Genomic DNA, 23,461 nt, shown 5'->3' on the forward strand with positions numbered 1-23,461 from the left:
TCAATGAGTGCGGCCGATGTGCCTGACCTCACAGATCCTTAAACCTATTTGGTCTAGAGAGTAAGAGATATGTTTAACGGTTGAGGTATTGAATTTTTAAATACACTCCACACTGCAATTCATGAGAATGATGGTGGGGAAACTAGTGCACGGTGCAAAGGAACGTTATTTGATATTGTGTTCTCTAAGCTTTAGTAAGAATCGCTCCACTGCGCTTTCAATATATGAGGACCATAACGTTTTTGAGATGCAGGATTTTAGGGGAAAAGTGAATCGAGGTAACAACCCAAAAATCATTGAACTTGTAAAAAAAAAAGCCATAGTACCTCGTGCCAGTGCTGGTTCATGGTATTGGCTTCAAGAGGCCACACCTCCCAGATTGTAATTCCCGACTCCCCAAAGTGCACCTGCTCCAGTTAAAGAAGTGAGTATTGGATTCTATTGCAAGACTGGAGGCGAGCATTATGCTTCAACTTCATTCATTACTACTCTTCAGCAGTTTCAACAACTATAACCAAACAACAACATTTCCACATTTAAATGTCGCAAGTGACTTTTCCACTTTCGAACTACATATCCCATAGTCTCTGTAGTCCTTCATACTCCAGCTCAGCTATGACCACTTCCTGTCCCTGAGCTCCTCCTCTTCTTTTACTGCTCTTCAAGCAGATAAGTAACGTTTTCTTACTCTCCATGATTATCGAAGAAATGGTATATCATTAAGGGGATAAGTTAATAGAAAGCTTAGAGCATGCACGCATAGTTTTTACAGCGCACTAGCCTAGGCTACACAGTATAAATAGAACATAACGTTTGTCAGGCTAAGCGTGTTCATTGAAAACCTTTGCGGGGACTCATCGTGTCACGTAGCACGCTTATTGTATTTGGTGTGGACTGAGAAGACATCTAGGTGGTCGGGTTGGATTTGCCACCGTGTCGCGTAGAGGATTCTGTCTGGATCATCAGGCAGAAAAACCCTGCCAGTGCGCTGTTCCCGTGCCGCATATCTGGCACCTTTGGGGTGCGCCAGCGCTGCGGGGCTCTCAGCGAGGACACAGTTGATCCCTCGCAAGCCCCCACCCTTGAGGGGGCGGAGTAAGGTATGCAAGAGCACCAACTCCCTCCTTTGCAGAGGCGGAGACAGCACCAGAGAGCGGGCATTATGCTCGCAAACGGAACATTGTAGAAGGCTCCGGCCCCCACTCACGCGGTGGCAGAGCTGGCCGCACTCACTGCGCCCGAGCCGCGTCGCAGATGAAATGCTTGGTGCATAGGAGTTTCGAGTCAGCGCCGTAAGATTTGATGGTTACAGGGCACGCGGAGCGGATGGGAGACAATAAGAATCTCCACAAAGCAATAAAGCATAACCAGCTTCACGAAGGAGAAGAGGATTGGGCGGGGGGAAGAGAACCCGTAAGGAAAAGCACCTTGAGGAGGAGCAGAACTATATGTTTGATCCGGAGAGCATTCGCAACCCGAGAAAAAGCTCTAGACAAGGAGGTTAGACAACGCCTCCGGGCTGAATGCCCTCGTCCAAACTTGCCAGGAAAGGTGGCGGAAGCACCCGAACTTGACCCCAAGATGCTGACATTTGTCTCCAAGATTAGCAAGGACCCCCGGAAAGGCATAGACAGGTCATGGAAGAGCTGCCAGGAGAAGATCCTGGATCTAGCTGGCCCTCTCGCCAAAATCATGGACTTGGCAGAAAGAGCGAGAGACACGGGGGAAGAAGTGGACCCGGATGCTCTAGCAGGTTGGGCCCAAAGAGACGTTTGCCTTTTGGGAAATGCTAATTGCGCGATTGCATCGGAGAGAAGGAGAGGGCTACTGCTGAAAATAGACGCTAAACTTAGCAATCTAGCTTCTTACGAAGTGGGAGAAGCTGCTCAGGGCCTCCTGTTCGGAGAGACTTTCGGCAAGGAAATGGGCTGCTTTGTGGGCACATACATTTCATTGGAGAAAGCCCAGGCATCTATTCGAAAGATCTTCCCGCACAGAGTTTTTTCTGGGTACCGGTCGTTACAGGGGTCGCTCGACCGGTCGCCAGCAAGGAGGAAGGTGACCCCCTAATCAGAGCGCCCAATACTGGGAGAACAGGCAGCAGGATACGTTCTTCCCAGCCAGAGGTTGTAACAACAGAGGGCGCAGAAGTAGAGGTTTCGGACGGGGGCAAGGATTCACACCAGGTAAGGGCGATAACCTACCCTCCAGTGGGAGGGAGAACAAGTATGTTCTGGCAATACTGGCATGTGCTTTCCAGCGATGCTTGTATTTTGCAAACCATCAGAGGTCTGCAGTTAGAATTTGTGCAGACGCCAGTGCAGACGAGAATCCCCCTGCGCCCGCGCCTAGCGATAACAGAGTAGAAATCCCTGAATACCGAGTTAGCGCTGCTAGCGAAGAAAGGAGCCATAGAAAGGTGCCCAGTTGTACCGATCTTTATAAACAACATGTTTCTCGTTCACAGGAAGGAGAAGGTACGTCCAGTTATAAACTTAAAAGAGTTGAACGGATGGATAGTATACCATCATTTCAAGATGGAAGGGATCCATCAACTCGGAGACTCCATGAGAGAGGGAGACTTGCTGACCAGGCTAGACTTGAAGGATGAAAGGTTGGTACACACTTAGACTGCGCCACCTTCTTGAATAAATGAAATTAAGTCACACTTGATTCAGTATTACCGGAGCAATTTTATATTTTTTATATTTTATTATTATGTTGACTCCATTGCCTGTTTTTTTGTTAACACGTGTTTCAGCCTCTCAATGGCCTTTTTCAAAACAGTAACTTGTTTATGGGTAAAAATGCTTTGTAGTACTTTCGAGATTCAACAACGTGATATCACGGGTTAATCCCTGTATCAGCGTTGTTACACAGTGCCTCGTGTCGGCTCCAGTCAACTATAGACTTGAAGGATGCCTACCTGACAATCCCTGTACAGAGGCAGTCCAGGACCTTCTTAGCTTTTCACTGGAAGAAACAACTCTGGCAATTCAAGACGATGCCATTCGGGCTTGTGTCAGCTCCTTGGGCTTTCACCAAATTGATGAAACCCGTAGCAGAAGCCATTCGAGAGAAAGGTATAAGATTAATAATATAACTAGACGACCTCCTGCTTTTAGTAGAGGACCCAGAAACGTTGAAATACCAGACGAAGTGGGTCCTAGATCTGTTAAAATCCCTAGGCTTCTTAGTGAACATAGAGAAGTCAGATAACAAGCCAGCTCAAAGGCTATATTTCCTCGGCTTTGTGTTAGACACAAGGAAAGCCACACTAGAGCTGCCGGCGAGGAAGATCCGAGACATCAAAAAGGAAATCAGGATGTGCCTGAGGAAGAGAGTGATCTCTCCGAGAGTCCTAGCAAGGATAGTGGGCCTTCTAGCAGCGTCCATACAGGCCATTTTTCCAGGTCCTTTGCACTATTGAGCATTACAAAGGTTGAAGATAAAGGACTGAGATATCATCAGCCAGTACTGTTAGATCAGGAGTCAGTGGTGTAACTGGAGTGGTGGTTGCAGAATATGGATGCCTGGAATGGTCGTGCCATATTCGGGGATCGCCCAGACCTGATCATAGAGTCAGACGCCAGTCGTTTAGGCCGAGGAGCACGATGCAGAGAGTTACAAACAGGTGGAAAATGGAGCGAAGAGTAGCTGAACTTGCACATAAACTGCCTAGAGCTTTTGGCAGGCTCCTTCGCGATAAAGACTTTCACAAGAGATAAAGTGAAGTTGTGCGTTCTGCTGAAGATGGACAACATCTCAGCAGTTCGTTACATGAACCACCTAGGTGGAACAAGATCCAGAATGCTAGCAGAGCTAGCGAAGGATTTTTGGCATTATTGCCTGCAGACAGGGACGGCAGTGACGGCAGAATATCTGCCCGGAAAACTGAACGTAGTAGCAGATTGGAATTCCCGGTACCTCACAGACTCCAGCGACTGGAGGTTGGATCTGGCAGTGTTCCAGAGGCTGGAGCAGAGGTGGGGCCCGATCCATACAGACCTTTTTGTGTTGGGTCTCAACGCGCAGACACCCAGCTACTTCAGCTGGAAGTTAGACCCAGACGCCAGTGGTACAGACGCATTCCTCCAGGACTGGACAACAGGGACCCATTACGCATTTCCCCCGTTCATGATGTTGAGACGAGTGCTAGTGAAATGTCGGAGGGAGAACGCAGAGCTAGTGCTAGTAGCACCCTTGTATGGTTCCCGACGCTGATGGAACTTTTGATAGACCTGCCGAGAGTCCTCCCCGAAGGAGAGCGACTGCTCACGGACCCAGCTGGGCAGTGTCATCCTCTGAGAGCAAAGGGGACACTCCTGCTCGTCGCGTACAGGATATCAGGAAGCGATGGGAACTGCAAGGCATTTCGAAGCAAGCTGAAAGTCTCATTGCAGAATCCTGGGCTCCATCGACTAGAAGGACCTACGACGCGGCTTGGGCCAAGTGGACTAGTTGGTGCAGAAGGCGAGATATTCATCCCATTTCAGCACCTGTAGTAGCGATTCTGAATTTCCTAGCGCAGCTTTTGCACGATGGGAAAACATTCTGCATCATAGGAGTGTACAGATCAGCAATCTCTGTGGGACATTTTCCAATCGAAGGAGTCCCGGCAGGTGAACACCCGGCGGTTTGTAGGCTCATTAGAGGAGCTAGGTTTAAAGCGCCGCCAGAGCCTAAATACAAGGTTCTATGAGACGTGACAATAGTGCTGCGACTATTAGAGAGTTGGCCAGCAAACAGATATCTATCTCTCAAGCAGCTGTCAGGCAAACTAGCGATGCTGCTATGTCTCATATCTTGTAAAAGACTATCAGATATCAAAGCGCTAGAGGTAAATAGGAGGAAATTCGGGCCGGAAGGAGTAACCTTTGTAGTAGTACAAAGGACCAAGACAGGCACTTCCACAGTGCACTACCCGTATTTCCCGAATAACACTAAATGGTGTGTTGCTAGCTGCATTAAGGAGTATGAGGCTAGAACAGCAGAGAACAGAGCAGCGAGTACGAAGCAATTGCTAATAGCGCGCAGGAAGCCTTTTCATGCTATAAAGACAGCTACCATCGTGAGATGGGTCAGGGAGATAATGCAAGCAGCGGGGATTGATCTGCAGAAATATGGAGCACACTCTGTAAGAGGAGCAATGGCGTCCAAAGCATATGCAACGGGGGTACCCTTACAAGATATTATGGCAGAAGCAGACTTGGCGAATGACTGTAACTTTAGGGAATTCTACTTTAAGCCTGCTAAGAATATAGCAGCGTCTGTGTTGGGACAGCTTTAAACAAGCATAATGCTCGCCTCCAGTCTTGCAATAGAATAAAAATTACCCCTGCTAACTGCGCATGGAGTATTTTTTTTTATTTTTTTTATTTTGTGTTTATCAAATTTCTTTGATTTTACAAAATGCTGCTGGGTCTGTGCAGGAAAGATCTTCGTCTTTTGTGTTGGGAGTGAGTTACTCTGCGGGTAAAAACGTTTGGTTTACAGATGCTGTGTGTCGGTTTGAAGTCGGTCATTTGTTGAGTTTCCTTGACAATTTTCCTGGAGGTTATCTTCTTTGAGGCATTTTGCCAAGGATAAGTCTATGATCTTTGCTGCTGCAATCGTCCAAGAGGTTTTGTTTCCACTTATGAGTCGGTTCCACCAGACTTCTTCTTCTCATAAAACAGAGGGCTTTAGTAGCAGTAGTAAAAAGGCTTGCCTTAGGTCGATTGTTTTTGTGCAGGATATTAAAAGATGGCGTATTGTTTCGGTTTGTGTGGGATCTTTGCACTGTCTGCAAGTACTCACGTTGGACAGACCTCTCAATGCTCTAATTTCATTTGTTGGTAAGAGGTTTAGTCGTGCCCTTAAAAACAGTTGTCTTGTTGTTTTCTCAGGAAATCTTCTCACGATTAGTGGGTGATCGTTTAGTTTTTTTGTGTGTTGCAGCAAATGGGCGAGAAGTTTATTTGTTGCTGCTTTTTCTTGCGTAAGTATCCAGTCCTGTAGATCCATTTTCTTTTTGATTTTGTTGGGGGTGAGGAAAAGTTCTTCTTTGGTGAAACCGAGTTCTATCCGAGTATTTTTCTTTTTTATCGCCCAGGCGGATAACGATTTGCAGTTTCCTCTTTGAATTTCTTGATTGATTAATTTGTACTGACTTGGAGCGTCTGGCCTGATTATTTTCCTGTGTAGCAACATTTCATTTGCATCCACTGTCGCTTTCAAAGAAGTTAGTCCTAGTTCTCTTCGGATTGCCGCTATCGCTGTTGATTTTGGGAATTGGATTACTTCTCACCTAAAGTAGCCCTCCAACTTGTCCCAGATGGTTTTTGGGATTGTCAGGAAGGCTTCCCCACCATATGTCAGGGCTGGGACCACTTTGCCCTTGAAAAACTTTATGATTGGGAGCAAAGAGAAGCGGCCAAATTTCCTGTCCATTGCTCGACCCTGAGCTGTAAGTTTTCTGGTCTTTTCCCAAAGATTGTGTTGCATTCTTACTTCGTTGCCTGAGCAACGAAGTAAGAATGCAACACAAGATATTTGAACTCTTTTACCACTTCAATTTTGGTGTTCTCGTTTGACCAGTGGAATTTTTTTTTTCTAGCAGTTGATTTCTCGAGGATCAGAATTTTTGTTTTCTCCTTGTTTATTTCGAGATTGTTTTCTGAAATATAGTTTGCTAAGTTGTTTAGTTGGCGTTGCAGCCCAACAGGCGTTTGATCGAGGAGTATAATATCGTCTGCATAGAGAAGCCGTGGAGTTGGGATGTCACCCAGTTTTGGTGCGAAGGTTCTGAGATCTTTACCAGAGTCTTTGTAATCCCCAATGAAAGCCGTAAAAAGTGCTGGAGCCAACAGGCATCCTTGCTTTACGCCTCTGTTGATTGCAATTTCTTTTGATAGAGTTCCAGCGTGGTTTAGTTTTACCCTCATTGATGTGTCTTGATGCAGTGCCTTTATAGGATCTAGTAGTTGGGATGGGCATTTCCATCGTTCTAGTTTGGCCCATAGCCTGCTTCGGTCGATTTTGTCAAAGGCCTGTGTTAAGTCCACAAAGGCTATGAAGACCTTACGTTGCTGTGCTCGAGTTTTGTTCTTTATGATATTGAGCATCGTGATGTTTACTTGTGTACCAGTGTTCTTCGTAAAGCCTGATTGGAGGGGATCCCAGCTGGGTGAGGTTGAAGCCCACCTTTGGAAGCCTTTTAGCAACAATGAGCCAAAGATTTTCCCGATGGTATCTAGTAGTGCGATTGGGCGGTAGTTAGTGGGATCAGTTCTGTCGCCATTTTTAAAAATCGGGACTACCGTGGCCTTTGTCCATGAGCGGGGTATCAATTTTGAGGTTGTTACCGTTTCGAAAACAAGACTTATAAACTCGGCCCATTCATTTGGGTTGTTTTTTAAGTCTACATTTGTTATTCCATCTGGGCCGGGCACACGACTAGGCTTTAGTTTGCGGATTGCATCTTCTATATCTTCAATGTCGGAGATATCTTCCCAATTTGAATTATCTTTAGCGGTGTTTAGGGTTTGTAATCCGTTGGGGCTTTGGAATAGGGTGGAAAAGTGGGTCGTCCATCTTTCTTCACTCACTGTGTTGGCTAGGTTGTTGGCCTGTTTGCTGTCTATCTTTTTTATGAGTGACCAGAAGTCTCTGGAGTTTCTTCCCATTACCTTTTTGAGCATTTCTTCTGAGTCTTGTTGGTATAGTAGGATGCGGTAAGATTTTAACCAAGCTTTATATTTTGCTGTTTCTTCTCTTAGTTTTTTTTCCATAAGTATCGATTTTGATTTTGCTACAAGGCGTTTTAGTTTCCTTAGTGCACGGCGCTTGAGTACCAATAGTTTATCGTACTTGTGATGTCCTTGGGGATTGTCTTTTTTCTGGCCCGTTGTGGGGTTTATCTGGTATTGAATTAACAGGGGTTGGTAGTCTGGTTCAGTTTTGCACCGGTTAGGCTCTTTGGCAAGTTTATTTTTGTAGTTTTGTGCCAGATCTTTTATCCTTTCAGCGTTCAGTCTTAGGCGATTGCCTTGGGTTGTTACTTCCACTTCTTCCGACATTACGTGTTTGACTGGGTGTTGTGGGGTCCATGATATTTGAAGGATGTTATGATCGCTTTCCTCTGTGCGTAGGACCTCAAATGAGGTTAAGAGTTCTAACATGCCTTCTGAAGCGAATATATAGTCAATTGTTCCCGCTTGAGATGCTCTTTCCCAGGTTGGAATTGGGGGTTTTGTTGTTGACAGCAATGCCGTGTTGTGGAGGTTTCTGGAGTCCATTAATTTTACAAATTAACAAGGGGGGTCCTGGGAGTCCCTCTGCCAGACATTAGTCCTGGTTACGAGAGACTTACCCAGAGTCTTTAGCTCACTATCTTTCACAGAGAAGAAATATCCTAAACATATCAGTCTTTGTCCTGCCCTGGGGCAGTCCAGCACCGAAATGCTAGGCAATTCTCTACTGAACAAGAGTACCAACAGAAACCCCAGACACGTGTTTCGGTCTGGTTGGACCTCATCAGTAGGGTGGATCTGTGCCTCTCTAAGAATAGTGAGCAAGGGGTCCACGTCTGGATTCCCCTAGTAACTTAGGGTGAGACCCAAAGTTACTTAAATATGCAAATTAACAAGGGGGGTCCTGGGAGTCCCTCTGCCAGACATTAGTCCTGGTTACGAGAGACTTACCCAGAGTCTTTAGCTCACTATCTTTCACAGAGAATAAATATCCTAAACATATCAGTCTTTCCCGAAGAAAATCGTCATCTGAGATTTTGTCTGGGTTCCAGTACGTTGTTATTATTACGATCGGGGTTTCCCAGCTTTTGTTCGTGATCGAGTTTTGTCTGGTTCACTTCACCTTAATTGATAGATGGTTCTGTGAGGAAGATAGCTCTTTAACTATTTCCAGACCGCTGCCTGTTCGAACTGCGCTCAGGAGGCCTGCAGAAGGGCGGCCCATTTTTCCTCTTACAGCTTTTGAAGTTGTCAATTCGTAACCATCTAAAGCTGGTGAGGTTGTGAGCCAGGTTTCTTGTAGTGCTAGAATGTCGAAGTCTCCTAGATTCGTTTTTCCTGTTTTCATCAGGTGTTTGAATCCTCGGGTGTTCCACGATGCCATTTTCAAAGTTGTTGTCGTTGAGAGCAGGTTTGTTCTTTTTCCTAAGGGTGAATCTTTCTCTGCTCTCGTTGGTCGTTGCTATTTAGTAGGCCTGTTTGGGGTTGTTTTAGGAAACCAGGACTATAGCTGTTTTATCGGTCCAAGGGAGAGTCTGGTTTTCCTTTTCTGTTCTTTGTCTTTAAGGTTGATTCTTGGTGTTGGGAGCTTTTCTGCTGTTGTTTCGTTGCCAGCGTCGTTTATCTTTCTGGGTTCTATCTGTTTCAGTGGATGGGGTATTTCTTTCTCGCCTTCTCGACTGGTTTTCAGCGTTGGATGACAGGTTTTTTGCGGGGTGTTTCCGGTGGTGTTATCACCTTTTCTGTTAGCTCCGAGGCGGTGCGACTAGAAGTTGTCCGGGCTGGACCGGGTCTGCTGGTTGGGTGTTTGGTTGTCGGCCCAGTGTTCCGTCAGAAGATAGCCTATTTGTCGTAGATCTGTGTCAGTTTCTTTAGACTGGGTGATTCCTGTGTTCTTTTTTATGTGTATGTATGCTTTTGCTTTACGGGCTTTGTGGTATGGTTCTACTAGAGAGATGTCTTCTGGTTTCAGGTGTCCATTTTGAGGATTATTGTCTGGCGGTTTTCATCATCCTTTTTCTTTAATGCGCGGGAGGTCCATTCTTTTCTGGGCTTATTCCAAGGGGCCTTTTTTCCTGATCGGGATTGGCTTATTGGTCTGCGTCGAGGGGTTCTTTCCTTTGTCCTCCTGGTTTTATTTCTTTCAATGTGGGGGGGGGTGTCTTTATTGTTGACGTTGCGTCTTTCATCCGAGAATAGGGCTTGACTTTTTTGGGATACTGGAAGGGTTGGCTTTGGTTGGGAGGTGAAATTCAGTCCTTTCGGATATCTTAAGTTCACTCTGGGGGTGTTGCGATGTGGTGTTGCGCTTTTTCGTCTTCTTTTTGTTTGTTGCTTTGATTTTGGTGGGGTCGAGTCGATGCTAATTGTTGAGACCTCTTCAGCATCTTGATCTGGCGTTAAATGTATGGACAGGTTCATTAAGTTTGTATCCGCCAAGAAGTCTTCCGTTGTTCTTGGCGATTTTTGAATAGATTGTTATCCCAGTTGATGAGTGGGGGGTGATTTTGGTTGCTGATTAGTATAAGTAGTTTGTTTGGTAAGAGGTATTTGTTCTGGTCTGCCACGATCGGTAGTTGAATCTTTGGTCATTGTGCGATTTTCTGCAGTGTGTTCTTTTCTGAGAATTGAGTCGGTGGATCTGTTGTTGTGTTGAGTTGGTTGGGTGACTGATTCTTCTTGCGTGTTTCTTTTCCTTTGGTTCCCAGGATTTTCTTTATTTTGGGCTCTTCTGGTAGTCTGCTTCGGAAACTGAAGATCTGGGCGCATAGTGGTTGCTCTGTTTGGGTTTCTGCAGTCGAGTAATGTTTTTGTTCTCCCTTTTCAGCTCTCGGAGTATGGTCTTTAGTTTTTATTTCTTGTTCCTTGGCCGTGATGAAGCCTTCTAGAAAGATTAGTTTCGTATGCATGAGAGCAATTAGGGTTGTGTTGTCTTTTAGCGTGTCATTTAGGGTCTAGTAAAGTTTTCCGAAAGGAGCTAGAGCTATGGTTATCGCTGACATTATGGTCATCATGTCTGGTTTCCTTGACGGAGTTTCTGTTGTTTGAGAGAGGCTTATTCTGCCGGGTCTAGCCGGTGATGTTTGGGGCTGCTCAGATCTTGATCTTTCTTGTGTCTGATTGTGTGGCAGGTAACTTCCTCTTTGGTCCCTTGTTAGGGTACTTGTTCTCATGGGTCTGGGCGTTAGCAAAACTTCCCAGTCCGCTCCGACTGCTGGAGCTGATGGGTCTTGTCTTTGTTCAATGATTTTATGTGTTGCTGTTTTGGGAGTTTGGGATTCCGGCAGCTTGTTTTGGGATCCAATGTTTGTTTCTGCTTCCGAGTGGGTTCCGTTGGCTTGGGAGGGTGCATCTTCGTCCAGCTGTGACTTGGTTTCCTTTTGAGGCAGAGGATCGATAGAGTACTGTGGGTGTTCGTCTATGATTGCCGCTTTTGGTGGTGGTTTGTCCATGAGTTTGCCAATTGGCGTTGTTGGGTCCTGTGTTATGCTGTTTGAGTTTTGACTAGGCTGGTTGTTTGGCGATGTCTAACGTTTTTCCTCTGAGTCTAGGACCTTGGATGTCGTTTTGCGAGCTTTAGTTGCCGGCACTGGGTAAATTAGAGCCTCCAGTATCTCGTTGTCAGTTAATTTGTTGAGAATATGGTGTTTACGCTTCCCCTGTCTGGAGAAAGAGTCTTTCAGGGAATTGCAGAAGGTGGTTTTTAGTAGTGCTTCATTTGAGGGGTCCTGTTTCCCTTTTATCGTTTTTTGCTGATTTCGGTTTTTGTTAGTTTTTCTTTTTGTCTGGCTGCCATTAGCCTGCTTGGTTTTCTGTGTTTTTTGAGCAGGCTGTGTCGGACCTTTTTTTTTCTTGTTAGTTTCTGTGCCGGGTGCTGAGTCTGTTTGAGGTGTGACTTTTTTGCCTGAAGCGAACTCTTCCCAAACACTGTTTGGTTGAGTTCCGTCGATCACCACTAGGGGCGCTCTTCCAGACTGCGGGGGTGTTGGAGCGAGGAGCTGGGGAGGCTTGCTGTGATTCTCCCAGCCCTCAGCTCCTGCTGCTTCCTCCGCGGTCTCCGACACGTGAACCATAGCTGTAACAGTGCTGCGAGCCGGTCTCTCCGCGGGAGCTGGAGCTGCCGGCGACCTGGTCGAGATCCTCGGCGCTCGTCCTTCGCAGGTGGTGCTGGGAGCCGGTAAGATTTCTCGATTTCCTGCGGCGCTCGTGTTATTGTTGTGAGCGGGCTCATCCGCGGTTGCTCCCCCTGCTGGGGCGAAGCCCCTCGCAGCCTATCCTCCGATATGCTGCAATGGGCTGCTCCCGGCGGGAGGGAGTTGGCGCGAGGTCGGGTCTTCGCTCGGCTCCGCATTTGATTCTTTTGGGATTTGCGGCCGAGAGGCCGAATTGTGATGCGTTGTCACGCCGGCTTCGGTCGCAGACGACGGTTGAATGCTTTGAAAGTCTTTAGCCAGTGATATGGCTTTTTTTGGTGCTGCAGGGTTAAAGATGCAGTTTGAGCATCTGCTGGGAGTCCCGCTTGGGGTGGTTGAGTGTGGGGGGGGGATTTAGGGCCAGGATTTGCTTGAACTGGTAAGCGTGCTTTAGGTGCTTGTTTTGTGGCTGGGTGGTTTATTGGTTGTGAGGTATGAAGTATTGATGGAGCCGGGCCCGTACTCCTCGGATATCTTTTTTCCGGTTCTTCAACCTCTGTTGTTGGTCTCCCCTGCAAAGATTGCGCGGGGCACGCGGGTTCTGGGTTCATTTCTTTTGCGGCCTGACAGCCTTTCAGTCCTGACAAGGACTGCAAAGACTGCTCAACTCGGCTCGAACTCGAACTGCGCAGGGAGTATTAATTCTATTAAAGACTAGGAGGCGAGCATTAGATCCCACCCAATGTTTTCTGATCATATATGCCTTATGTATATATTTTGTCGTGATGATATGATAACAAACGTAGACACCACCCTGACATTGCTGTTTGTTTCTCATAGGGGAAGAGCAGAAGAATAGTTGAGCAAGGTGCCTGCTAAGGAAAAGCCGTCAGCGCAGTGGAAGAGTTAGCGCCCAGTTGGTGCAGAAGAAGTCTTCGCTCAGTTGGCAAGACGAAAAGTTAATGGTTAAAGTACACTGAGAGTGTAAAAGAGAGGAGGAGTTCAGGGACAGGAAGTGGTCATAGCTGTGCTGGAGTATGAAGGACTACAGAGACTATGGGATATGTAGTTCGAAAGTGGAAAAGTCACTTGGGACATTTAAATGTTGAAATGTTGTTTGGTTATAGTTGTTGAAACTGCTGAAGAGTAGTAATAAATGAAGTTGAGCATAATGCCCACCTCCTAGTCTTTAATAGAATTAATACTCCCTGCGCAGTTAGCAGGGGTAATTTTTATTATACAACTGAAGTCCTCTCCCTCAGCGCACACGGGGAAGACCAAACTTGAGAGCAGGCTGTGCTTGTGGGATCGTTGGGCTGTTTACTGTAAGGACGAGTTGGTCACCTGGAGTTTCTCTTTGCCAAGTGAGTGGCCCAATGGACAGGTATAACACTCGCAAGAAACGAGTAACCGTACTTGAATTGGGTTTGCCTAATGGAACAGATAACTGAGCCATAGTGAAATGTCAGAGAAAACGGCGTGTATTCTTGGTTTAACACAAGAGGGAGCATGTCTAATCTTTCACCTTTAAACACTGCAATTTGAGGATACCGCTTTAAATTGCTGCACGGCAATCTATTGCCGTTTATGACCATATTGTTTATTATTGCCATAGCCTTGACGGCAAGGTATGGCAAATGGTATGTGACTTATGTTTTGAGTTTAGCAAGGTTGCGTCAGATGCAAACGTCGCCTAGTTTCAATTAGCAGATTTATAGTGGAACAATTTCCTTATATTCATTGTTTAGTGGTGAGGTTCTTAAAACGTTTGTTTTAATGATGTGCCTTTAATTGTTGGCTCTCTGGGCATTATATTCAATATTTGTGATCATTCTTCTGGGGTCTACTCAAAGGAGTACCGAGTCAGAAGTGGTCGTTATAATTAAATATAAAAGCTGTTGCTTGAAGCACGCGGGAAGAAATAAGCAGCTTGTTAAGGTAATTGTTATTCACGCAGGCTTGCAGGTCCTGGCTGTCCGTGGTTATTTCCAAGTGCACTGACAACACATTTCCTGTGCAGCGTGTGCATTGGTTTGTACGTGATGTGCGAGGTCTTTCCGCGCCAAAATTGTGTATCCTAAAATATATAGCGTTATAATGTTTAACTTTCGCAGAAGTTTGCCGTGACAGGGAGCGGCGGGGTGTCCGGGGAGCCCCCAGAAGGTGCGGAGGGAAGCAGCATGGATTTGTTAATCTCAGACTGATCTTGTCAGTGAGAGCAGAGCCGAGGGGAAGCAAGGGAGAAGAGGGGACTTCGGTTGGGGCAGAACCTTCCAGGTTTGTGATTCTTTTTTTCGTACCTAATGGCCGCGGGGTGAGGCGGTGACGGGTGAATAGTCCCCTTGGGATCCCGCGGATGTGCAGGGGTGCTCGTGGGCGGCGGAGAGGGCGCCTCGCAGCCATTGAGTGTGCGCGGAGCCCTGTAGAACAGAGAGAGCTTGTGCGCAGACTGGAGCCCTACCGGCTCACCAATGCAAATGACCGCTTTGGTTGTAACAAAAGCCTTGATGTTCGCCTGGGAAAAATGATCTGACAGCGCGAGGGAGAACCCCAGGCCACTTTCGCCATGTTTTTGTTTATTCATGTTTGCCTGGTCGTGCTGGAGGTGACACCGAAGCGTCCTCATTTTTCTTAATATATTGCGCTTTGCAAAACCGGGAATTCCTTGTTTACGGAGTTAGCTGCGAAATGTGTGCGAGAATGTTTATATGCTGCAGATGTGCAGACTTTAGTTCCGTTTATTTCCACACGGTGTGCGCAGCAAGACAGCTGGTTCCCCCGCTCAGCTTATTGTCTTTATTTTATATACGCACCTTTCTGGTGACTGCTTGATCGTTTTTTTTAAATAAATGTCATAGAAGAGAGCTTGCTTGTCGAGAGTGAGGGCGGGGTGTGGGATACAGTAGTATTTAGGCGCTGGACTCGGTCGTTTCAATATCTCACTCGTACTGTTTATTAGGGGCAAGAATGTAGCCATCTAGTTGCCCAGATAGTTTTGGGGAATACTTTATGTTCGTCACATCAAACGTATTATTTTATTGTGCAGAGTAAAATGTCAGTACAGTATAACAAGGAGATGTACAAATATGGAAGCAGGGTCATTAGCAGCAGCAGCTGGGAAAATGCAATTATTGTTCCCGCGGAGGAATACTTCTCCCAGCCATGAGTGGAGACTGGGAGGAGGAGAATTGATGCTACCGCGTGTGATGGACCGAAGTGCACCTTGTGCCATTTCCCCCCTCCTACGCGCGAGCTTGATGCCTGCCCTGGAATGAGGCACTGAGAAAACAACCTGTTTAGCCGGCTGCCGCCAGATACTACAACATACCCCGGTATCCGCACGCATTATCTTTAAATCTTCAAGAGGCCGGCATGCAATGCCCGGGGAGAAGGACGGGATGAAGACTGTGTGTGTGCTGTTAGGGGCATGTTTTGTGCAAGCCCTGCCCGCCAACATGGCATTCATTGCTTGTCTCAAAGCATGTCATAAACAAACACAATATGACGGCGGATAATGTCCGCCAGGTCCATCCTTCCTGACAGACCCTTCTGCCCCTCACACCGCTCATCTTAAATGCGCTCTAGCTTTACCCTCTCCCTTGATACTAATACACCCTTTCATTTTTAGAAGCTGATGCATTCAATGAAAGCAGTGGCACTACTGAAAATTGCTCGAATTTTTTCAAAAGTGAGTTCCAGTACACTAGCAGATCACGTGAACATCTTGTGGGTGGTAATAGCATGAAATTGGAAAGAGCCGTAGGTGATCATTGTAGTTGGAATTGTGCATGATATATCGCTTTTTAACCCATCAAAAAACAAACTATGCTTCATACCTTGTATTGCTCTTTGTTTTTGCTTGCGAATTAGCGGTATTTAACATCCTGTGACAAACGTTTAGCTCACTAATTATACCCTGAGATGTAGATACATGTTTACCCCCTTAGCAATGTATGAACAGCTCTGAGTAAAGACGGAGTTTCTTTTAAGAAAACTACCTCCGCCTCACCTGGAAGGTGACGTAAGTACCGGTTACCAACTCTTAAACACTTGAAATAAAGGACGCTCGTTAATTAGTGGTTGCTCTAGGAAAACCGAACACGTGTTGTGCCTCTGTAATGAATGCTTTTTTTGGTAGTTCTGAAAAGAACACAATCATCTTCATCATAATAATACATAATGTACACTTTTGGGCACGGGTCCAGGGTTGTGACCCCTGGCCCGTGCTGACTTCTTCCCACAACGACGTGGGCCCCGTTCGTTAAGCTGGATCTCTTTTCTTCTTTCTCTTCCCTTTTTTCTTGGGTGGGGGGTGAGGGGGGTGGTCCTTGGGAAAGAAAAAGTATGGTACTCCGTGTGGAGTCCCAAACAGGTTTGTACTTTTCTGCTGCTTGAGCAGCTCCTTGTATTGTGGATGACCAGCCCTAGGCTATGTCTGCTTGTGTAGGGGCTCTGACAAGCCCCCAGCTGGCTGGCGGTGACGTCACTTCGCCCCTTGGGGTGCTCTTTTGTTCCCTACCTGGGGATTTCCTGCCTCCTGCTTTTGGTGCATGGCACCTTCTCTTGTTCTGCATTGGCCCTTTGTTTCACTCATCCTCCCCGGCACTGTGTGTCTGTGGAAAGGACTGGGGAGAGGTGTTGCGCCTCCCCTGAGTCACAGGTTGCTGCCTGCCAGCCTGTGATCTGCCCCTCTCCCTTATTGTCCTATTTTGCCCCACAGGTTACTGGCCCTCGCTTGTTTAGCTGCTGGGTGCCCCCTCCGCAGCGCTGTCTAGAATGATAGTGGAATGGTGGTCATCCCGACTTAAATGGGGAAAATGTTCCACAATATAGTACCTCCATCCACTTTGGTTGATGTGCTATGGGCTTCCAAGCATTTTATGGCATGTGGCCAACTCTCGCACCCAAATAAGGGCCCGCATCCTATTCTTTTCCTGTAGATATCCTTTGTGGTTTACCTGCATTTTCAGGGCTTGCTGACAGCTAGTGTAGGCTCTCATGGGTATGGTGGGGATGTACAACGATATATCTGTGAGGTATGCACTTCTGAGACAAGAGACATGCTGCATTTATAGTTCAAATTCAGATTTTCAACACATTCGTTCCCGAAAGTCATAATTCTATTATAGACACAAAGGCGAAGGATTATGCTTCGCTTCCATTTTTACTGTTCAGCAGCAAAGTATCAACCAATAAAACACAAAACTAAATAAACTACCATAACCAATGTTTTAGAGTCTTTGCAGTTCTGTTCTTATTGGTCCCTAAACTGACCACGTGACAACTTCAACCAATCATAGTATTCCTTGTCCATAAATCACCCTGTCCTTCTACTATTCCACCACTTTCTTTGTCCAGTCAAGAAGGCGTCCAGTGTATTTTGCAATCCCGTCCGTTCCATGCCGATAAGAGTTCAATTTCCGGATTGTTTGTTGTCCGCCACCGTACCTATAGAAACATAAAGTAACTGGTGACTGTAAACCGAAAGGGGGTGGGACAATCGTAAAACCAACCACAATATATATATATATATATATATATATATATATATATATATATATTATCCTTTGGTTCATTTAACAGAAACTGTAGCACTTTAATGTATTCATCATGCACCATTTCAGTAATTGCAGAAACATGTAAACATTCCAGTACTTTTACATTCCATTCCAATATTACGATTGATAGGGTGGGATAATCCTTCGCCTTCGTGTCTTTAATAGAATTATGACTTTCTGGAACGAATGTGTTGAAAATCTGAATTCTATGTCAAGATCGGAGGCTCGGATTATGCTTGTTCAAAGCTTAATCACCACTAACAATGCCACACTTTCTGTTGGTTTAAAATAGAAAGTTTTAAAAGTCGATTCATTCGACCAATCTGCCAACCTCATAATGTCCTCTACTCTGGCCCCTATGTTGAATTCCTTGGTAGCCATCGCTCTTCTAGCTTAGTGAGCGCCATATTTGACTACGTCAATGCCTGCCTGTTCCATTACCCATCTAAGCCATCTGGCTATGGTAGCCAGTGTTATGGCCTTAAAGTGATTACAAATTGCTATCAGTAATTGAGATACTCCCGGAGATCTTACTTCCCTTGTCATATCCTCGTATGCTGCTAATCATCTGACCGGGCATCATTTTGGTTGTCTCGGAAAAGATTCGTAAGATATGGATCTCAAACCTGTCTTGGTCCTTCTCGTTAAGAGAAAGGTCACTCTGTTAGGTGATACACTCTTCCTGTTGATTTCTAGTGCTCTAACGTCTGATATAGTAGCATGGCTAGCTTTCTTGAAATAGCCTTCCTGGATAGGTCCTGATTATCTGGCCATTGTAGAAATAATCCCACAGTTGAGTATATTTTTCACTAGGAGGTCTAGTCTTTTTTACTCCCTTTACTAGTCTACAGTTGAAGTGATGTTCATCTATCGCTATGCCTTCGATCCTAGGGTGTCGTGCCGATATCGCAGACCTGCCTTCCCTTGGGCTGCCAACTGTGCTAAGAAATTTGCTACGTGTATTACATCCGTTCCATCAGGATTAATATTCCTCTCCAAACACCAGCTACTCCATCTAGCCCATGCAGATATATAAACCCTGTGTGTTCCTGGAGCCCAGGATTGGCTAATGATGATGTTTTCAGCCTCATTCGATAGTCCTGGCCTAACCCAAGATCTCCTGAAATCGCCCATGCGATTAGGTTGATTCTGCCTGACCTCACTAGTGGATGGCGGAGATCCCTGGGGTCTCGAACAATGAATTTGTTGTTGGGTAGCGTCACTGGGTTGTGGTGTGATAATTCCAGTAGACTGGGGAACCACACTTGACCTCTCCAATCCGGTGTAACTAGTACTAGAGATGCATTCTGGCGCCTCACCTTGACTAGCGTCCTCGCGATCATATAGAAAGGAGGGAACGCGTAGTTTGTCTGGTGGCCCCATGAATGTAGTAAGGCATCTGTCGCCTCTGCCTCTGGGTCAGGTCTCCAGCGGAAGAACTGGGGTAACTGTTTAAGGCAGAGAGAAAGGGGCAAGTAAGACAGTCACCCAAGTGCTTGCACTCTAGAGATTAATGTATAGAAGGCAGCGGGTGATTGTATGACGTGGGTGCTTTAGCCCAACACTCCACAGCACAAGTGGTGAATTTATGAACATATACAGTTACACTGCCCCAAAAACTGTGAATTTCACGCATAGATGCATATATTTCTATTCAATCCAAAGTCAGCCTGACACGTGTTTCGAGTCTAATCTCTTCTTCAGAGGCTTGGTTTGTTCTTAGGTTCACTTAATCCACAATAGGAGTATTGCCATAGGCTTTTTTTTATTTTTAAATTGACCCTATCACTTTGCTGTTGCATCTGCCCAATTATAATTACAAGGCTTTTCGGCATCCGTCTGATTTTGGATGAAATTCAGTGTTTGGCGCAGTGTGACTGTATAGGCGCAGTGTGACTGTATATGTTCATAAATTAACTGTTTGTTTCGTCTCGATGCAAATAAGTCGACCTGGCATGGTCCCCATCGAGTCATTAGATTTTGGAACACTTCCTCGTCCAGCTTCCAATCGCTGGCATCCCTGAGGTATAGGGAATTCCAATCCGCCACCTCGTTCTGATGGCCCGACAGGTCCTCCGCTGTCACTGACACTTCCCTCTGAAGACAGAGTTCCCAGAAATCTTTTGCCAATTCTGCCAGTAGTCTGGATCTTTTCCCACCCAGTCTGTTTATGTACCTGACTGCAGAGACATTGTCCATCTTTAGCAGGACACAACATTGTGCCCTCTCTTGAGTCCAACATTTTACTGCGAAGGACCCTGCTGGCAACTCCAGGCAGTTGATATGGAGAGTTGTCTCCTGATCCGACCACCTGCCCCTTGTCGACAGGTTCCCGGATTGGCCTCCACAGCCACATCTGCTGACGTTGGATTCGATGACCAGGTTCGGGGATAACCTCAAACACAAAAAGGAGTTGGCGTGCCCTTTGGGGAGAAAGAATAAACAGCAGCTGGGCACATGAAGTATTAAATAACATAACAAGATAATGCTGCAAAAGGAAAAAAGAGAGAGCACTCGACACCTAGCCCAATGTGCTAAATTAGTGGAGTGCCTTGCAATAACTGGGGTTCTATGGTATCAAATCACACCCCTAGTTAAAACCATATTGATGCATGGTTCATGTAAGAATGACCACAGATATCCCAACATTTTCAGTGTATAAATAATACTGTTTTAATGCTATAAAAATTGCAAATAAAGATTACAGTATGTTCAGTATCAAAATTGAATCAAACGAAATAAACCCAAATCGAAAATATGTAAAAAAAGAAAGTATAATATTTTTATTACATCATTTGGCCATCATATGGTTTCACATAACCAATATGAAAAGACAGAAAAGGAAGTAATGATAAATAAAGACGTGATTAAACAGAAGAACCCAGTGCTCAAAATAGAGGAAAAGGACGAAAAGGAGGAAAAATGTCTTCTAGTTAAAAAAAGAAAGAGAAAAGAAATACATAAAACAAATTTCAGAGTAGCAGTTGCATATATTCAAATTGTAGAAAAATCTAAACAATTCAAATGCAGGTTGTAAGCCCCTCAATTCTTCGATGCCTGCTACTAGACATTTATATGAAGTTAATTTTGAACAAATCCTAAAGTTTTATAATAGTTTTAGAGATCTTCTAATGCAGAAATCTTATGGGAAACCCCCACTGGGTTCGGGTATAAGCCAAATATGGCCTTCCCGTTCCATGCATCCATGTGGTGTAGCCACCATTCCAACTCTTCCCTCACTTCTTGGGTGATGCTAACGTTTGTTTTATAAGAAGCGCCCCTCCTGAGGTGTCTGATCTTTAACCTCTAGAGTGCCCTGTAATGTAGTGGTCCTGGAAATATAGCTTGGATTGATGACACTAGGCGGCCCACTAACCTCGCGATGTCATTCAGTGACATTTCTCCCTTCGCATGAGTGTCTTAGCTGCTTTTTGATATCGTTCACCTTGGGAATGGGTAGACTGAAAGATCCCTGAATATAGTCCACTATTAACCCCAGAAATTCCATTGACTGTTCGGTACTATTTTGGATTTTTCCCAATTTATTAGGAACCCCAGGTCCTCTAACAATTTTGTCGTCTGCACCTGTACTAGTAGTGTTTCTTTCTCCTGACACATCAGACATATGTCGTCTAAATATATTATGAGTCTTATTCCCTGACTACTGAGGTGCATCAATTACAGCGTATGGGATAAATGTGTTTTGGAATAATATTTCCCTCAAATTGGCCTCTTCAGTTTTGAAAACTAAGGCCATCATCTGCAGTGTTTTCTTGAAACAGTGCTTCAGGAGGTTTATGGGAGTAGAGGTTCTCATAATTGGATTTCTATATGTTGTTTCGAAGCAAGAATGTATTTGGCTTCTGAGTGAAGGCCACATGAGTTGCTTTTTTTGGTTGACCGCTCAATACGCCCGCACATCCGAGTGAATGTAAAGGGGCAATTGTTTTTTGACCTTGATCGAAAGAGAAACTTCCTAGCTATTTACGGAATGAAAGGGTAAAAAAAAATAGCAATTCATAAGGATATGTTTTAAAAAGTTTGTAAGGGACATGCAATATCAGTCAAAGAAGATTCTTTGCTGCAAACACATTTGTGTCTGATTTGCAGAAAAAGAATGGAGGCAGTAAATATTTTGTAAGTTTACTTTGGGCCACTGTACAGCGAATCATGCCTTATTTTAGCATAACTGCACATCTAATTGTGCTAATATAATTGACGTATTATTTTTCTGCCCTGTTAATTTTTTCCTGTAATGTTGCAGAGTGCACAGGTTGCTCATTTGCAGGGTATGACTGCACTCAACCTTTTTTACCATAAATATTTCTTATTTGAAACGTTTACTTTGTGCACATAGCTTTGTGTATAACTTAGCAACATTTTTTGGTCTTCTTTGAAATGACGAGACGTAATTTGTTTATTTATCCACTCTTTTATTTCATAACTAAATTATCGTCTTTGTGTGTACTTGGCATTTTTTTTCTCCTACGGCGCATGCAAAATCTCGGTGTTTGTAGCCTGCAACTATAGGTAGTGATGTAATAAATTATATTTGTGATGTCATCTTTAATGTCCTGGGTGTTACTCTTAGCAGAGCACGGTGGTGGCCAGATTTATGGTTGCTTAGCTTACCATAACTGGCGAATTTCTGGGGTTTTTCGGTTTTACTGTGAACCATAATGGCACATTTGTATTATGTCGCATTTTTAAAGTTTTTTTAGTGAATTTGATAGGTTTGCAGTAGCGCAAGTTAACCATAACGTCCCCTTAACAAAGTTTTTTTTTTAGTGAAATATATATTTCTGAGGCTTGTGGAATCTGCTTAGATCACATGCTGTGCATAGGCCGACATCTAGTGGAAGCTGCGGAGCATTACAGTTTGGTTTTCAAAACTCGAAAATGGCGTCGACACAGGGCGTGCCAGTAATACTATCCCTAGTGTTACGTCCACTGTACCCATGATCCCTCACGCGTCTAGGACCCTCAGATAGTTTTTTTCCGCCATGCTGGTCGGAAGCACTGAGCGGAGTTCCCTGACTTAGTCAGATTTTGCAAATATTGTTATATATTTCCCCGTTTATTCCACCTATACATCGAGTCTCCGAACATTGACACTCGACGCCGGATCGGAGAAAAGTCAACCGTCGAACTACAGCGACAGATTTGGGCCTCGGAAGGCCTCTGGCCTCGGCCCGGGCCTCGGAAGGCCTCTGGCCTCGGCCCGGGCCTCGGAAGTCCTCTGGACTCGGCCCTGCAAGTAGGGAGAGTGGGGGGTGGCACATATCCTACACTCTGATTAATATAGGTACATTACTTATATTCCTACACTCCCAGCCCGCTACCACAGGGTGCGTATGGAGGGTACCCCTTTTCAATTTTGCCACAAGTGCAACCGCAAGTATCCTTGGGTTGACAGACACGCCACGTGTAACCTCTGCTTGCCCAGGGACCATCCCGAGGCGAATTGCAGAGTGTGCAGTCGGTTCAAACCGAAGACCCTTACGGACCGTTCGACAAATCGTTGGGCCCACCACGCCAGGCAACAAGAGGCCATGGCCACGGAGGGTGCCTTCGGCGATGGCAGCAACGCCGTACTTTCGGACGGCGAGGGCTATGTGGCATCGATGGACAGCCAAGCGCAAGTCCCCGACCTCGGAAGGTTGTCCGGCAGGGCAGCTATGGGGAAGACACCCGGCGACACAAGCGCTACCCACACCACTTCCAGCAAGCAAAGGTCCAACCGAGACTCGACACGCACGTCAAGTTCTCGGAAAGGGGCACGTAGAGAACGGTCCACCGAGTCAGTGTCCTCTGGGCGTTCATGTTCGAGATCGCCTCATAACACCAGGCAACCCTCCACTGTTGCTAAGAGTGCCTCGCTCCCCTTAGTGACTGAGGTTCGGTCGTCGGAGGACGACGCCGACCTCTACTCCCAGGCCACACTCCAGGAGTCGGCGTCTGCAGGCAGTGTGAAGGCTGCTACCGAATCCCTTACACTCTCCAGAGAAAGGGACTCTACCCCGAATCTCGGCGCCAG

General features: G+C 45.7%; 1 long non-coding RNA gene across 2 annotated transcripts in view; it reads left to right on the forward strand.

The window, feature by feature from the left end:
• Positions 1 to 13,892: 13,892 nt before the first annotated feature.
• Positions 13,893 to 23,461, forward strand: part of LOC138515628 (uncharacterized) — a 1,173,490-nt gene continuing 1,163,921 nt past the window's right edge. For both annotated transcript variants that reach the window (XR_011282118.1, XR_011282119.1), the window contains exon 1: positions 13,893 to 14,143. This is a non-coding gene — a long non-coding RNA (uncharacterized lncRNA). The remainder of the gene's footprint in view (positions 14,144 to 23,461) is intronic.

This window comes from Ambystoma mexicanum, chromosome 6q (genome assembly GCF_040938575.1).
Source record: "Ambystoma mexicanum isolate Mex_15411 chromosome 6q, UKY_AmexF1_1, whole genome shotgun sequence".
Lineage (NCBI taxonomy): Eukaryota > Metazoa > Chordata > Amphibia > Caudata > Ambystomatidae > Ambystoma > Ambystoma mexicanum.